The sequence below is a fragment of the Anabrus simplex genome, chromosome 8 (genome assembly GCF_040414725.1).
Source record: "Anabrus simplex isolate iqAnaSimp1 chromosome 8, ASM4041472v1, whole genome shotgun sequence".
In the NCBI taxonomy this organism is placed as follows: Eukaryota; Metazoa; Arthropoda; class Insecta; order Orthoptera; family Tettigoniidae; genus Anabrus; species Anabrus simplex.
In genome coordinates this window covers 18,480,179-18,499,177 of record NC_090272.1, presented here as the reverse complement: position 1 = coordinate 18,499,177, position 18,999 = coordinate 18,480,179, and positions in this window count along the sequence as shown.

Genomic DNA, 18,999 nt, shown 5'->3' with positions numbered 1-18,999 from the left:
GTTACTTAACAACCGTACAGTTTGTGATGTGAAGTATGGTTACCTAACAACCGTACCGTTTGTGATGTGAATTATTGTTACCTAACAACCGTACAGTGTGTGAAGTGAAGTATTGTTACATAACAACCGTACAGTTTGTGATGTGAGGTATTGTTACCTAACAACCGTACAGTTTGTGATGTGAAGTATTGTTAATTACCTAACAACCGTACAGTGTGTGATTTGAAGTATTGTTACATAACAACCGTACAGTTTGTGATGTGAAGTATTGTTACCTAACAACCGTACAGTTTGTGATGTGAAGTATTGATACCTAACAACCGTAAAGTTTGTGATGTGAAGTATTGTTAATTACCTAACAACCGTACAGTTTGTGATGTGAAGTATTGTTACCTAACAACCGTACAGTTTGTGATGTGAAGTATTGTTAATTACCTAACAACCGTACAGTTTGTGATGTGAAGTATTGTTACCTAACAACCGTACAGTTTGTGGTGTGAAGTATAGTTTCATAACAACCGTACAGTGTGCGAAATATTGTTACCTAACAACCGTACAGTTTGTGATGTGAGGTATTGTTACCCAACAACCGTGCAGTTTGTGATTTGAAGTATTGTCACCTAACAACCGTACAGTTTGTGATGTGAAGTATTGTTACCTAACAACCGTACAGTTTCTGGTGTGAAGTATTGTTACCTAACAAACATACAGTTTGTGAAGTGAAGTATTGCTACCTAACAAACATACAGTTTGTGAAGTGAAGTATTGTTACTAAAACCGTACAGATTGCGACGTGATGTGTTGTTACCTAACAACCGTACAGTTTCTGATGTGAAGTATTGTTACCTAACAACCGTACAGTGTGTGAAGTGATGTATTGTTACTTAACAACCGTACAGTTTGTGATGTGAAGTATTGTTACCTAACAACCGTACAGTTTGTGATGTGAAGTATTGTTACCTAACAACCGTAGAGTTTGTGATGTGAAGTATTGTCAATTACCTAACAACCGGACAGTTTGTGATGTGAAGTATTGTTACCTAACAACCGTACAGTTTGTGATGTGAAGTATTGTTAATTACCTAACAACCGTACAGTTTGTGATGTGAAGTATTGTTACCTAACAACCGTACAGTTTGTGGTGTGAAGTATTGTTTCATAACAACCGTACAGTGTGTGAAATATTGTTACCTAACCACCGTACAGTTTGTGATGTGAAGTATTGTTACCTAACAACCGTACAGTTTGTGATGTGAAGTATTGTTACCTAACAACCGTACAGTTTGTGGTGTGAAGTATTGTTACCTAACAAACATACAGTTTTTGAAGTGAAGTATTGTTACCTAACAAACATACAGTTTGTGAAGTGAAGTATTGTTACCTAACAACCGTACAGTTTGTGATGTGAAGAATTGTTACCTAACAACCGTACAGTATGTGATGTGAAGTATTGTTACCTAACAACCGTACAGTTTGTGGTGTGAAGTATTGTTACCTAAAAAATATATAATTTATGAAGTGAAGTATTGTTACCTAACAAGCATACAGTTTGTGAAATGAAGTATTGTTACCTAACAACCGTACAGATTGTGATGTGAAGTATTGTTACCTAACAACCGTACAGTTTGTGATGTGAAGTATTGTTACCTAACAACCGTACAGTGTGTGAAGTGATGTATTGTTACTTAACAACCGTACAGTTTGTGATGTGAAGTATTGTTACCTAACAACCGTACAGTTTGTGATGTGAAGTATTGTTACCTAACAACCGTAGAGTTTGTGATGTGAAGTATTGTCAATTACCTAACAACCGGACAGTTTGTGATGTGAAGTATTGTTACCTAACAACCGTACAGTTTGTGATGTGAAGTATTGTTAATTACCTAACAACCGTACAGTTTGTGATGTGAAGTATTGTTACCTAACAACCGTACAGTTTGTGGTGTGAAGTATTGTTTCATAACAACCGTACAGTGTGTGAAATATTGTTACCTAACCACCGTACAGTTTGTGATGTGAAGTATTGTTACCTAACAACCGTACAGTTTGTGATGTGAAGTATTGTTACCTAACAACCGTACAGTTTGTGGTGTGAAGTATTGTTACCTAACAAACATACAGTTTTTGAAGTGAAGTATTGTTACCTAACAAACATACAGTTTGTGAAGTGAAGTATTGTTACCTAACAACCGTACAGTTTGTGATGTGAAGAATTGTTACCTAACAACCGTACAGTATGTGATGTGAAGTATTGTTACCTAACAACCGTACAGTTTGTGGTGTGAAGTATTGTTACCTAAAAAATATATAATTTATGAAGTGAAGTATTGTTACCTAACAAGCATACAGTTTGTGAAATGAAGTATTGTTACCTAACAACCGTACAGATTGTGATGTGAAGTATTGTTACCTAACAACCGTACAGTTTGTGTTGTGAAGTATTGTTAATTACCTAACAACCGTACCGTTTGTGATGTGAAGTATTGTTACCTAACAATCGTACGGTGTGTGAAGTGAAGTATTGTTATCTAACAACCGTACAGTTTGTGATGTGAAGTATTGTTACCTACAACCGTACAGTGTGTGAAGTGAAGTATTGTTACCTAACAACCGTACAGTTTGTGATGTGAAGTATTGTTACCTAACAACCGTACAGTTTGTGGTGTGAAGTATTGTTACCTAACATTCGTAGAGTGTGTGAAGTGAAGAATTGGTACCCAACAACCGTACAGTTTGTGATGTGACGTATTGTTAACTAACATTCGTACAGAGTGTGAAGTGAAATATTGTTACCTAACAATCGTACATTTTGTGATGTTGAATTATTGTTACCCAACAACCGTACAGTGTGTGAAATGAAGTACTGTTACCTAACAACCTTACAGTTTGTGGTGTTAAGTATTGTTACCTAACAACCGTACAGTGTGTGAAGTGAAGTATTTTTACCTAACAAACACACAGTTTGTGAAGTGAAGTATTGTTACCTAACAACCGTACACTTTGTGATGTGAAGTATTGTTACCTAACAACCGTACAGTTTGTGATGCGAAGTATTGTTACCTAACAACCGTACTGTTTGTGGTGTGAAGTATTGTTACCTAACAAACATACAGTTTGTGATGTGAAGTATTGTTACCTAACAAACATAGAGTTTGTGATGTGAAGTATTGTTACCTAACAACCGTACAGTTTGTGGTGTGAAGTATTGTTACCTAACAACCGTACAGTGTGTGAAGTGAAGTATTGTTACCTAACAATCGTACAGTTTGTGATGTTGAAGTATTGTTACCCAAAAACCGTACAGTGTGTGAAGTGAAGAATTGTTACCTAACAACCGTACAGTGTGTGAAATATTGTCACCTAACAAGCGTACAGTGCGTGAAGAATTGTTACCTAACAACCGTACAGTTTGTGACGTGAAGTATTGTTACCTAACAGCCCTACATTTTGTGATGTGAAGTATTGTTACCTAACAACCATACAGTTTGTGATGTGAAGTATTGTTACCTAACAACCGTACAGTTTGTGGTGTGAAGTATTGTTACCTAACAACCGTACAGTGTGTGAAGTGAAGTATTGTTACCTAGCAAACATCCAGTTTGTGAAGTGAAGTATTGTTACCTAACAACCGTACAGATTGTGACGTGATGTATTGTTACCTAACAACCGTACAGTTTGTGATGTGATGTATTGTTACCTAACATCCGTACAGTTTGTGATGTGAAGTATGGTTACTTAACAACCGTACAGTTTGTGATGTGAAGTATGGTTACCTAACAACCGTACCGTTTGTGATGTGAATTATTGTTACCTAACAACCGTACAGTGTGTGAAGTGAAGTATTGTTACATAACAACCGTACAGTTTGTGATGTGAAGTATTGTTACCTAACAACCGTACAGTTTGTGATGTGAAGTATTGTTAATTACCTAACAACCGTACAGTGTGTGATGTGAAGTATTGTTACATAACAACCGTACAGTGTGTGAAGTGAAGTATTGTTACATAACAACCGTACAGTTTGTGATGTGAAGTATTGTTACCTAACAACCGTACAGTTTGTGATGTGAAATATTGTTAATTACCTAACAACCGTACAGTGTGTGATGTGAAGTATTGTTACATAACAACCGTACAGTGTGTGATGTGAAGTATTGTTACCTAACAACCGTACAGTTTGTGAAGTGAAGTATTGTTACCTAACAACCGTACAGTTTGTGATGTGAAGTATTGTTAATTACCTAACAACCGTACAGTTTGTGACGTGAAGTATTGTTACCTAACAAGCGTACAGTTTGTGATGTGAAGTATTGTTAATTACCTAACAACCGTACAGTTTATGATGTGAAGTATTGTTACCTAACAACCGTACAGTTTGTAGTGTGAAGTATTGTTTCATAACAACCGTACAGTGTGTGAAATATGGTTACCTAACAACCCTACAGTTTGTGATGTGAAGTATTGTTACCTAACAACCGTGCAGTTTGTGATGTGAAGTATTTTTACCTAACAACCGTACAGTTTGTGATGAAGTATTGTTACCTAACAACCGTACAGTTTGTGGTGTGAAGTATTGTTACCTAACAAATATACAGTTTGTGAAGTGAAGTATTGTTATCTAACAAACATACAGTTTGTGAAGTGAAGTATTGTTACCTAACAACCGTAGAGATTGTGACGTGATGTATTGTTACCTAACAACCGTACAGTTTGTGATGTGAAGTATTGTTACCTAACAACCGCACAGTTTGTGGTGTGAAGTATTGTTTCATTACAACCGTACAGTGTGTGAAATATTGTTACCTAACAACCGTACAGTTTGTGATGTGAAGTAGTGTTACCTAACAACCGTGCAGTTTGTGATGTGAAGTATTGTTACCTAACAACCGTACAGTTTGTGATGTGAAGTATTGTTACCTAACAACCGTACTGTTTGTGGTGTGAAGTATTGTTACCTAACAAACATACAGTTTGTGATGTGAAGTATTGTTACCTAAAAACCATACAGTTTGTGATGTGAAGTATTGTTACCTAACAACCGTACAGTTTGTGGTGTGAAGTATTGTTACCTAACAACCGTACAGTGTGTGAAGTGAAGTATTGTTACCTAACAATCGTACAGTTTGTGATGTTGAAGTATTGTTACCCAAAAACCGTACAGTGTGTGAAGTGAAGAATTGTTACCTAACAACCGTACAGTGTGTGAAATATTGTCACCTAACAACCGTACAGTGCGTGAGGTATTGTTAAATAACAAGCGTACAGTTAGTGACGTGAAGTATTGTTACCTAACAGCCCTACAGTTTGTGATGTGAAGTATTGTTACCTAACAACCATACAGTTTGTGATGTGAAGTATTGTTACCTAAAAACCGTACAGTTTGTGGTGTGAAGTATTGTTACCTAACAACCGTACAGTGTGTGAAGTGATGTATTGTTACCTAACAACTGTGCAGTTTGTGATGTGTAGTATTGTTACCTAACAACCGTGCAGTTTGTGATGTGAAGTGAAGTTATGTTACCTAACAACCGTACAGTTTGTGATGTGATGCATTGTTACCTAACATCCGTACAGTTTGTGATGTGAAGTATAGTTACTTAACAACCGTACAGTTTGTGATGTGAAGTATGGTTACCTAACAACCGTACCGTTTGTGATGTGAATTATTGTTACCTAACAACCGTACAGTGTGTGAAGTGAAGTATTGTTACATAACAACCGTACAGTTTGTGATGTGAGGTATTGTTACCTAACAACCGTACAGTTTGTGATGTGAAGTATTGTTAATTACCTAACAACCGTACAGTGTGTGATTTGAAGTATTGTTACATAACAACCGTACAGTTTGTGATGTGAAGTATTGTTACCTAACAACCGTACAGTTTGTGATGTGAAGTATTGATACCTAACAACCGTAAAGTTTGTGATGTGAAGTATTGTTAATTACCTAACAACCGTACAGTTTGTGATGTGAAGTATTGTTACCTAACAACCGTACAGTTTGTGATGTGAAGTATTGTTAATTACCTAACAACCGTACAGTTTGTGATGTGAAGTATTGTTACCTAACAACCGTACAGTTTGTGGTGTGAAGTATAGTTTCATAACAACCGTACAGTGTGCGAAATATTGTTACCTAACAACCGTACAGTTTGTGATGTGAGGTATTGTTACCCAACAACCGTGCAGTTTGTGATTTGAAGTATTGTCACCTAACAACCGTACAGTTTGTGATGTGAAGTATTGTTACCTAACAACCGTACAGTTTCTGGTGTGAAGTATTGTTACCTAACAAACATACAGTTTGTGAAGTGAAGTATTGCTACCTAACAAACATACAGTTTGTGAAGTGAAGTATTGTTACTAAAACCGTGCAGATTGCGACGTGATGTGTTGTTACCTAACAACCGTACAGTTTCTGATGTGAAGTATTGTTACCTAACAACCGTACAGTGTGTGAAGTGATGTATTGTTACCTAACAACCGTACAGTTTGTGATGTGAAGTATTGTTACCTAACAACCGTACAGTTTGTGATGTGAAGTATTGTTACCTAACAACCGTAGAGTTTGTGATGTGAATTATTGTCAATTACCTAACAACCGGACAGTTTGTGATGTGAAGTATTGTTACCTAACAACCGTACAGTTTGTGATGTGAAGTATTGTTAATTACCTAACAACCGTACAGTTTGTGATGTGAAGTATTGTTACCTAACAACCGTACAGTTTGTGGTGTGAAGTATTGTTTCATAACAACCGTACAGTGTGTGAAATATTGTTACCTAACCACCGTACAGTTTGTGATGTGAAGTATTGTTACCTAACAACCGTACAGTTTGTGATGTGAAGTATTGTTACCTAACAACCGTACAGTTTGTGGTGTGAAGTATTGTTACCTAACAAACATACAGTTTTTGAAGTGAAGTATTGTTACCTAACAAACAAACAGTTTGTGAAGTGAAGTATTGTTACCTAACAACCGTACAGTTTGTGATGTGAAGAATTGTTACCTAACAACCGTACAGTATGTGATGTGAAGTATTGTTACCTAACAACCGTACAGTTTGTGGTGTGAAGTATTGTTACCTAAAAAATATATAATTTATGAAGTGAAGTATTGTTACCTAACAAGCATACAGTTTGTGAAATGAAGTATTGTTACCTAACAATAGTACAGATTGTGATTTGAAGTACTGTTACCTAACAACCGTACAGTTTGTGTTGTGAAGTATTGTTAATTACCTAACAACCGTACCGTTTGTGATGTGAAGTATTGTTACCTAACAATCGTACGGTGTGTGAAGTGAAGTATTGTTATCTAACAACCGTACAGTTTGTGATGTGAAGTATTGTTACCTACAACCGTACAGTGTGTGAAGTGAAGTATTGTTACCTAACAACCGTACAGTTTGTGACGTGAAGTATTGTTACCTAACAACCGTACAGTTTGTGGTGTGAAGTATTGTTACCTAACATTCGTAGAGTGTGTGAAGTGAAGAATTGGTACCCAACAACCGTACAGTTTGTGATGTGACGTATTGTTAACTAACATTCGTACAGAGTGTGAAGTGAAATATTGTTACCTAACAATCGTACATTTTGTGATGTTGAATTATTGTTACCCAACAACCGTACAGTGTGTGAAATGAAGTACTGTTACCTAACAACCTTACAGTTTGTGGTGTTAAGTATTGTTACCTAACAACCGTACAGTGTGTGAAGTGAAGTATTTTTACCTAACAAACACACAGTTTGTGAAGTGAAGTATTGTTACCTAACAACCGTACACTTTGTGATGTGAAGTATTGTTACCTAACAACCGTACAGTTTGTGATGCGAAGTATTGTTACCTAACAACCGTACTGTTTGTGGTGTGAAGTATTGTTACCTAACAAACATACAGTTTGTGATGTGAAGTATTGTTACCTAACAAACATACAGTTTGTGATGTGAAGTATTGTTACCTAACAACCGTACAGTTTGTGGTGTGAAGTATTGTTACCTAACAACCGTACAGTGTGTGAAGTGAAGTATTGTTACCTAACAATCGTACAGTTTGTGATGTTGAAGTATTGTTACCCAAAAACCGTACAGTGTGTGAAGTGAAGAATTGTTACCTAACAACCGTACAGTGTGTGAAATATTGTCACCTAACAAGCGTACAGTGCGTGAAGAATTGTTACCTAACAACCGTACAGTTTGTGACGTGAAGTATTGTTACCTAACAGCCCTACATTTTGTGATGTGAAGTATTGTTACCTAACAACCATACAGTTTGTGATGTGAAGTATTGTTACCTAACAACCGTACAGTTTGTGGTGCGAAGTATTGTTACCTAACAACCGTACAGTGTGTGAAGTGAAGTATTGTTACCTAACAAACATCCAGTTTGTGAAGTGAAGTATTGTTACCTAACAACCGTACAGATTGTGACGTGATGTATTGTTACCTAACAACCGTACAGTTTGTGATGTGATGTATTGTTACCTAACATCCGTACAGTTTGTGATGTGAAGTATGGTTACTTAACAACCGTACAGTTTGTGATGTGAAGTATGGTTACCTAACAACCGTACCGTTTGTGATGTGAATTATTGTTACCTAACAACCGTACAGTGTGTGAAGTGAAGTATTGTTACATAACAACCGTACAGTTTGTGATGTGAAGTATTGTTACCTAACAACCGTACAGTTTGTGATGTGAAGTATTGTTAATTACCTAACAACCGTACAGTGTGTGATGTGAAGAATTGTTACATAACAACCGTACAGTTTGTGATGTGAAGTATTGTTACCTAACAACCCTACAGTTTGTGATGTGAAGTATTGATACCTAACAACCGTAAAGTTTGTGATGTGAAGTATTGTTAATTACCTAACAACCGTACAGTTTGTGATGTGAAGTATTGTTACCTAACAACCGTACAGTTTGTGATGTGAAGTATTGTTAATTACCTAACAACCGTACAGTTTGTGATGTGAAGTATTGTTACCTAACAACCGTACAGTTTGTGGTGTGAAGTATAGTTTCATAACAACCGTACAGTGTGCGAAATATTGTTACCTAACAACCGTACAATTTGTGATATGAGGTATTGTTACCCAACAACCGTGCAGTTTGTGATTTGAAGTATTGTTACCTAACAAACGGACAGTTTGTGATGTGAAGTATTGTTACCTAACAACCGTACAGTTTGTGGTGTGAAGTATTGTTACCTAACAAACATACAGTTTGTGAAGTGAAGTATATCTACCTAACAAACATACAGTTTGTGAGGTGAAGTATTGTTACCTAACAACCGTACAGATTGTGACGTGATGTATTGTTACCTAACAACCGTACAGTTTGTGATGTGAAGTATTGTTACCTAACAACCGTACAGTGTGTGAAGTGATGTATTGTTACCTAACAACCGTACAGTTTGTGATGTGAAGTATTGTTACCTAACAACCGTACAGTTTGTGATGTGAAGTATTGTTAATTACCTAACAACCGGACAGTTTGTGGTGTGAAGTATTGTTACCTAACAACCGTACAGTTTGTGATGTGAAGTATTGTTAATTACCTAACAACCGTGCAGTTTGTGATGTGAAGTATTGTTACCTTACAACCGTACAGTTTGTGGTGTGAAGTATAGTTTCATAACAACCGTACAGTGTGCGAAATATTGTTACCTAACAACCGTACAGTTTGTGATGTGAGGTATTGTTACCCAACAACCGTGCAGTTTGTGATTTGAAGTATTGTCACCTAACAACCGTACAGTTTGTGATGTGAAGTATTGTTACCTACCAACCGTACAGTTTCTGGTGTGAAGTATTGTTACCTAACAAACATACAGTTTGTGAAGTGAAGTATTGCTACCTAACAAACATACAGTTTGTGAAGTGAAGTATTGTTACCTAACAACCGTACAGATTGTGACGTGATGTGTTGTTACCTAACAACCGTACAGTTTGTGATGTGAAGTATTGTTACCTAACAACCGTACAGTGTGTGAAGTGATGTATTGTTACCTAACAACCGTACAGTTTGTGATGTGAAGTATTGTTACCTAACAACCGTACAGTTTGTGATGTGAAGTATTGTTACCTAACAACCGTAGAGTTTGTGATGTGAAGTATTGTCAATTACCTAACAACCGGACAATTTGTGATGTGAAGTATTGTTACCTAACAACCGTACAGTTTGTGATGTGAAGTATTGTTAATTACCTAACAACAGTACAGTTTGTGATGTGAAGTATTGTTACCTAACAACCGTACAGTTTGTGGTGTGAAGTATTGTTTCATAACAACCGTACAGTGTGTGAAATATTGTTACCTAACCACCGTACAGTTTGTGATGTGAAGTATTGTTACCTAACAACCGTACAGTTTGTGATGTGAAGTATTGTTACCTAACAACCGTACAGTTTGTGGTGTGAAGTATTGTTACCTAACAAACATACAGTTTGTGAAGTGAAGTATTGTTACCTAACAAACATACAGTTTGTGAAGTGAAGTATTGTTACCTAACAACAGTACAGTTTGTAATGTGAAGTATTGTTACCTAACAACCGTACAGTATGTGATGTGAAGTATTGTTACCTAACAACCGTACAGTTTGTGGTGTGAAGTATTGTTACCTAACAAATATATAATTTATGAAGTGAAGTATTGTTACCTAACAAGCATACAGTTTGTGAAATGAAGTATTGTTACCTAACAACCGTACAGATTGTGATGTGAAGTATTGTTACCTAACAACCGTACAGTTTGTGTTGTGAAGTATTGTTAATTACCTAACAACCGTACCGTTTGTGATGTGAAGTATTGTTACCTAACAATCGTACGGTGTGTGAAGTGAAGTATTGTTATCTAACAACCGTACAGTTTGTGATGTGAAGTATTGTTACCTACAACCGTACAGTGTGTGAAGTGAAGTATTGTTACCTAACAACCATACAGTTTGTGATGTGAAGTATTGTTACCTAACAACCGTACAGTTTGTGGTGTGAAGTATTGTTACCTAACATTCGTAGAGTGTGTGAAGTGAAGAATTGGTACCTAACAACCGTACAGTTTGTGATGTGACGTATTGTTAACTAACATTCGTACAGAGTGTGAAGTGAAATATTGTTACCTAACAATCGTACATTTTGTGATGTTGAATTATTGTTACCCAACAACCGTACAGTGTGTGAAATGAAGTACTGATACCTAACAACCTTACAGTTTGTGGTGTTAAGTATTGTTACCTAACAACCGTACAGTGTGTGAAGTGAAGTATTTTTACCTAACAAACACACAGTTTGTGAAGTGAAGTATTGTTACCTAACAACCGTACACTTTGTGATGTGAAGTATTGTTACCTAACAACCGTACAGTTTGTGATGCGAGGTATTGTTACCTAACAACCGTACTGTTTGTGGTGTGAAGTATTGTTACCTAACAAACATACAGTTTGTGATGTGAAGTATTGTTACCTAACAACCATACAGTTTGTGATGTGAAGTATTGTTACCTAACAACCGTACAGTTTGTGGTGTGAAGTATTGTTACCTAACAACCGTACAGTGTGTGAAGTGAAGTATTGTTACCTAACAATCGTACAGTTTGTGATGTTGAAGTATTGTTACCCAAAAACCGTACAGTGTGTGAAGTGAAGAATTGTTACCTAACAACCGTACAGTGTGTGAAATATTGTCACCTAACAAGCGTACAGTGCGTGAAGAATTGTTACCTAACAACCGTACAGTTTGTGACGTGAAGTATTGTTACCTAACAGCCCTACATTTTGTGATGTGAAGTATTGTTACCTAACAACCATACAGTTTGTGATGTGAAGTATTGTTACCTAACAACCGTACAGTTTGTGGTGCGAAGTATTGTTACCTAACAACCGTACAGTGTGTGAAGTGAAGTATTGTTACCTAACAAACATCCAGTTTGTGAAGTGAAGTATTGTTACCTAACAACCGTACAGATTGTGACGTGATGTATTGTTACCTAACAACCGTACAGTTTGTGATGTGATGTATTGTTACCTAACATCCGTACAGTTTGTGATGTGAAGTATGGTTACTTAACAACCGTACAGTTTGTGATGTGAAGTATGGTTACCTAACAACCGTACCGTTTGTGATGTGAATTATTGTTACCTAACAACCGTACAGTGTGTGAAGTGAAGTATTGTTACATAACAACCGTACAGTTTGTGATGTGAAGTATTGTTACCTAACAACCGTACAGTTTGTGATGTGAAGTATTGTTAATTACCTAACAACCGTACAGTGTGTGATGTGAAGTATTGTTACATAACAACCGTACAGTTTGTGATGTGAAGTATTGTTACCTAACAACCCTACAGTTTGTGATGTGAAGTATTGATACCTAACAACCGTAAAGTTTGTGATGTGAAGTATTGTTAATTACCTAACAACCGTACAGTTTGTGATGTGAAGTATTGTTACCTAACAACCGTACAGTTTGTGATGTGAAGTATTGTTAATTGCCTAACAACCGTACAGTTTGTGATGTGAAGTATTGTTACCTAACAACCGTACAGTTTGTGGTGTGAAGTATAGTTTCATAACAACCGTACAGTGTGCGAAATATTGTTACCTAACAACCGTACAATTTGTGATATAAGGTATTGTTACTCAACAACCGTGCAGTTTGTGATTTGAAGTATTGTTACCTAACAAACGGACAGTTTGTGATGTGAAGTATTGTTACCTAACAACCGTACAGTTTGTGGTGTGAAGTATTGTTACCTAACAAACATACAGTTTGTGAAGTGAAGTATATCTACCTAACAAACATACAGTTTGTGAGGTGAAGTATTGTTACCTAACAACCGTACAGATTGTGACGTGGTGTATTGTTACTTAACAACCGTACAGTTTGTGATGTGAAGTATTGTTACCTAACAACCGTACAGTGTGTGAAGTGATGTATTGTTACCTAACAACCGTACAGTTTGTGATGTGAAGTATTGTTACCTAACAACCGTACAGTTTGTGATGTGAAGTATTGTTAATTACCTAACAACCGGACAGTTTGTGATGTGAAGTATTGTTACCTAACAACCGTACAGTTTGTGATGTGAAGTATTGTTAATTACCTAACAACCGTACAGTTTGTGATGTGAAGTATTGTTACCTAACAACCGTACAGTTTGTGGTGTGAAGTATTGTTTCATAACAACCGTACAGTGTGTGAAATATTTTTACCTAACAACCGTACAGTTTGTAATGTGAAGTATTGTTACCTAACAACCGTACAGTTTGTGATGTGAGGTATTGTTACCTAACAACCGTACAGTTTGTGGTGTGAAGTATTGTTACCTAACAAACATACAGTTTGTGAAGTGAAGTATTGTTACCTAACAAACATACAGTTTGTGAAGTGAAGTATTGTTACCTAACAACCGTACAGTTTGTGATGTGAAGTATTGTTACCTATCAACCGTACAGTATGTGATGTGAAGTATTGTTACCTAACAACCGTAGAGTTTGTGGTGTGAAGTATTGTTACGTAACAAACATACAGTTTGTGAAGTGAAGTATTGTTACCTAACAAACATACAGTTTGTGAAGTGAAGTATTGTTACCTAACAAACATACAGTTGCGAAGTGAAGTATTGTTACCTAACAAACATACAGTTTGTGAAGTGAAGTATTGTTACCTAACAACCGTACAGTTTGTGATGTGAAGTATTGTTACCTAACAACCGTACAGTATGTGATATGAAGTATTGTTACCTAAAAAGCATACAGTTTGTGAAGTGAAGTATTGTTACCTAACAACCGTACAGATTGTGATGTGAAGTATTGTTACCTAACAACCGTACAGTTTGTGATGTGAAGTATTGTTAATTACCTAACAACCGTACAGTTTGTGATGTGAAGTTTTGTTATCTAACAATCGTACGGTGAGTGAAGTGAAGTATTGTTATCTAACAACCGTACATTTTGTGATGTGAAGTATTGTTACCTACAACCGTACAGTGTGTGAAGTGAAGATTTGGTACATAACAACCGTACAGTTTGTGATGTGACGTATTGTTAACTAACATTCGTACAGGTTGTGAAGTGAAATATTGTTACCTAACAATCGTACATTTTGTGATGTTGAAGTATTGTTACCCAACAACCGTACAGTTTGTGAAGTGAATTACTGTTACCTAACAACCGTACAGTTTGTGGTGTGAAGTATTGTTACCTAACAACCGTACAGTTTGTGATGTGAAGTATGGTTACCTAACAACCGTACAGTTTGTGTGGTGCAGTATTGTTACCTAACAACCGTACAGTTTGTGGTGTGAAGTATTATTACCTAACAAACATACAGTTTGTGAAGTGAAGTTTTGTTACCTAACAAACATACAGTTTGTGAAGTAAAGTATGGTTACCTAACAACCGTACCGTTTGTGATGTGAAGTATTGTTACCAAACAACCGTACAGTGTGTGAAGTGAAGTATTGTTACATAACAACCGTACAGTTTTTGATGTGAAGAATTGTTACCTAACACCGTACAGTTTGTGATGTGAAGTATTGTTAATTACCTAACAACCGTACAGTGTGTGATGTGAAGTATTGTTACATAACAACCGTACTGTTTGTGATGTGAAGTATTGTTACCTAACAACCGTACAGTTTGTGATGTGAAGTATTGTTACCTAACAACCGTACAGATTGTTATGTGAAGTATTGTTAATTACCTAACAACAGTACAGTTTGTGATGTGAAGTATTGTTACCTAACAACCGTACAGTTTGTGGTGTGAAGTATTGTTTCATAACAACCTACAGTGTGTGAAATATTGTTACCAAACAACCGTACAGTTTGTGATGTGAAGTATTGTTACCTAACAACCGTGCAGTTTGTGATGTGAAGTATTGCTACCTAACAACCGTACAGTTTGTGAAGTGAAGTATTGTTACCTAACAAACATACAGTTTGTGAAGTGAAGTATTGTTACGTAACAACCGTACAGATTGTGACGTTATGTATTGTTACCTAACAACCGTACAGATTGTGATGTGAAGTATTGTTACCGAACATCCGTACAGTTTGTGGTGTGAAGTATTGTTACATAACAACCGTTCAGTGTGTGAAATATTGTTACCTAACAACCGTACAGTTTGTGATGTGAAGTAATGTTACCTAACAACCGTGCAGTTTGTGATGTGAAGTATTGTTACCTAACAACCGTACAGTTTGTGATGTGAAGTATTGTTACCTAACAACCGTACAGTTTGTGGTGTGAAGTATTATTACCTAACAAACATACAGTTTCTGAAGTGAAGTATTGTTACCTAACAAACATACAGTTTGTGAAGGGAAGTATTGTACAACCGTACAGTCTGTGATGTGACGTATTGTTACCTAGCATTCGTACAGAGTGTGAAGTGAAGTATTGTTACCTGACAATCGTACAGTGTGTGAAGTGATGTATTGTTACCTAACAAGGGTGCAGTTTGTGATGTGTAGTATTGTTACCTAACAACCGTGGAGTTATTGATGTGAAGTGAAGTTATGTTACCTAACAACCGTACAGTTTGTGATGTTGAAGTATTGTTACCCAACAACCGTACAGTGTGTGAAGTGAAGTACTGTTACCTAACATCCGTACAGTTTGTGGTGTTAAGTATTGTTAACTAACAACCGTGCAGTTTGTGATGTGAAGTATTGTTACCTAACAACCGTACAGTTTGTGATGTGAAGTATTGTTACCCAACAACCGTACAGTTTGTGATGTGAAGTATTGTTACCTAACAACCGTACAGTTTGTGGTGTGAAGTATTGTTACCTAACAACCGTACAGTGTGTGAAATATCGTCACCTAACGACCGTAGAGTTTGTGATGTGAAGTATTGTTACCTAACAAACATACAGTTTGTGAAGTGAAGTATTGTTACCTAACAACCGTACAGTTTGTGATGTGAGGTATTGTTACCTAACAACCGTACACTTTGTGATGTGTAGTATTGTTAATTACCTAACAACGGTACAGTTTGTGATGTGAAGTATTGTTACCTAACAACCGTACAGTTTGTGATGTGAAGTATTGTTAATTACCTAACAACCGTACAGTTATGATGTGAAGTATTGTTACCTAACAACCGTACAGTTTGTGAAGTGAAGTATTGTTACCTAACAACCGTGCAAACTGCGATACAAGGTATTGTTACCTAACTACCGTACAGTTTGTGATGTGAAGTATTGTGACCTAACAACCGTACAGTTTTTGATGTGAAGTATTGTTAATTACCTAACAACCGTACAGTTTTTGATGTGAAGTATTGTTACCTAACAACCGTGCAGTTTGTGATGTGAAGTATGTGACCTAACAACCGTACAGTTTGTGATGTGAAGTATTGTTACCTAACAACAGTACAGTTTGTGGTGTGAAGTATTGTTACCTAACAAACATACAGTTTGTGAAGTGAAGTATTGTACAACCGTACAGTCTGTGATGTGACGTATTGTTACCTAGCATTCGTACAGAGTGTGAAGTGAAGTATTGTTACCTGACAATCGTACAGTGTGTGAAGTGATGTATTGTTACCTAACAAGGGTGCAGTTTGTGATGTGTAGTATTGTTACCTAACAACCGTGGAGTTATTGATGTGAAGTGAAGTTATATTACCTAACAACCGTACAGTTTGTGATGTTGAAGTATTGTTACCTAACAACCGTACAGTTTGTGATGTGAAGTATTGTTAATTACCTAACAACCGTACAGTTTGTGATGTGAAGTATTGTTACCTGACAATCGTACAGTGTGTGAAGTGATGTATTGTTACCTAACAAGGGTGCAGTTTGTGATGTGTAGTATTGTTACCTAACAACCGTGGAGTTATTGATGTGAAGTGAAGTTATATTACCTAACAACCGTACAGTTTGTGATGTTGAAGTATTGTTACCCAACAACCGTACAGTGTGTGAAGTGAAGTACTGTTACCTAACATCCGTACAGTGTGTGAAGTTATGTATTGTTGCGTAACAACCGTAAAGTTTGTGATGTGAAGTATTGTTACCTAACAACCGTACAGTTTGTGGTGTGAATTATTGTTACCTAACAACCGTGCAAACTGTGATACAAGGTATTGTTACCTAACTACCGTACAGTTTGTGATGTGAAGTATTGTTACCTAACAACCGTACAGTTTGTGGTGTGAAGTATTGTTACCTAACAACCGTACAGTGTGTGAAATATCGTTACCTAACGACCGTAGAGTTTGTGATGTGAAGTATTGTTACCTAACAAACATACAGTTTGTGAAGTGAAGTATTGTTACCTAACAACCGTACAGTTTGTGATGTGAGGTATTGTTACCTAACAACCGTACACTTTGTGATGTGTAGTATTGTTAATTACCTAACAACCGTACAGTTTGTGATGTGAAGTATTGTTACCTAACAACCGTACAGTTTGTGATGTGAAGTATTGTTAATTACCTAACAACCGTACAGTTATGATGTGAAGTATTGTTACCTAACAACCGTACAGTTTGTGAAGTGAAGTATTGTTACCTAACAACCGTGCAAACTGCGATACAAGGTATTGTTACCTAACTACCGTACAGTTTGTGATGTGAAGTATTGTGACCTAACAACCGTACAGTTTTTGATGTGAAGTATTGTTAATTACCTAACAACCGTACAGTTTTTGATGTGAAGTATTGTTACCTAACAACCGTGCAGTTTGTGATGTGAAGTATGAGACCTAACAACCGTACAGTTTGTGATGTGAAGTATTGTTACCTAACAACCGTACAGTTTGTGGTGTGAAGTATTGTTACCTAACAAACATACAGTTTGTGAAATGAAGTATTGTTACCTAACAAACATACAGTTTGTGAAGTGAAGTATTATTACCTAACAACCGTACAGATTGTGACGTGATGTATTGTTACCTAACAACCGTACAGTTTGTGATGTGATGTATTGTTACCTAACAACCTTACAGTGTGTGAAGTGATGTATTGTTACATAACAACCGTACAGTTTGTGATGTGAAGTATTGTTACAAAACAACCGTACATTTTGTGAAGTGAAGTATTGTTACCTAACAACAGTACAGTGTGTGAAGTGAAGTTATGTTACCTAACAACCGTACAGTGTGTGAAGTGATGTATTGTTGTGTAACAACCGTACATTTTGTGATGTGAAGTATTGTTACCTAACTACCGTACAGTTTGTGGTGCGAATTATTGTTACCTAACAACCGTGCAAACTGTGACACAAGTTATTGTTACCTAACTACCGTACAGTTTGTGATGTGAAGTATTGTTACCTAACAACCGTACAGTGTTGAAATATTGTTACCTAACGACCGTACAGTATGTGATGTGAAGTATTGTTACCTAACAACCGTAGAGTTTGTGGTGTGAAGTATTGTTACGTAACAAACATACAGTTTGTGAAGTGAAGTATTGTTACCTAACAAACATACAGTTTGTGAAGTGAAGTATTGTTACCTAACAAACATACAGTTGCGAAGTGAAGTATTGTTACCTAACAAACATACAGTTTGTGAAGTGAAGTATTGTTACCTAACAACCGTACAGTTTGTGATGTGAAGTATTGTTACCTAACAACCGTACAGTATGTGATATGAAGTATTGTTACCTAACAAACATACAGTTTGTGAAGTGAAGTATTGTTACCTAACAAACATAGAGTTTGTGAAGTGAAGTATTGTTACCTAACAACCGTACAGTGTGCGAAATATTGTTACCTAACAACCGTACAGTTTGTGATGTGAAGTATTGTTACCTAACAAACATACAGTTTGTGAAGTGAAGTATTGTTACCTAACAAACATACAGTTTGTGAAGTGAAGTATTGTTACCTAACAACCGTACAGTTTGTGATGTGAAGTATTGTTACCTAACAACCGTACAGTATGTGATGTGAAGTATTGTTACCTAACAACGGTAGAGTTTGTGGTGTGAAGTATTGTTACCTAACAAACATATAGTGTATGAAGTGAAGTATTGTT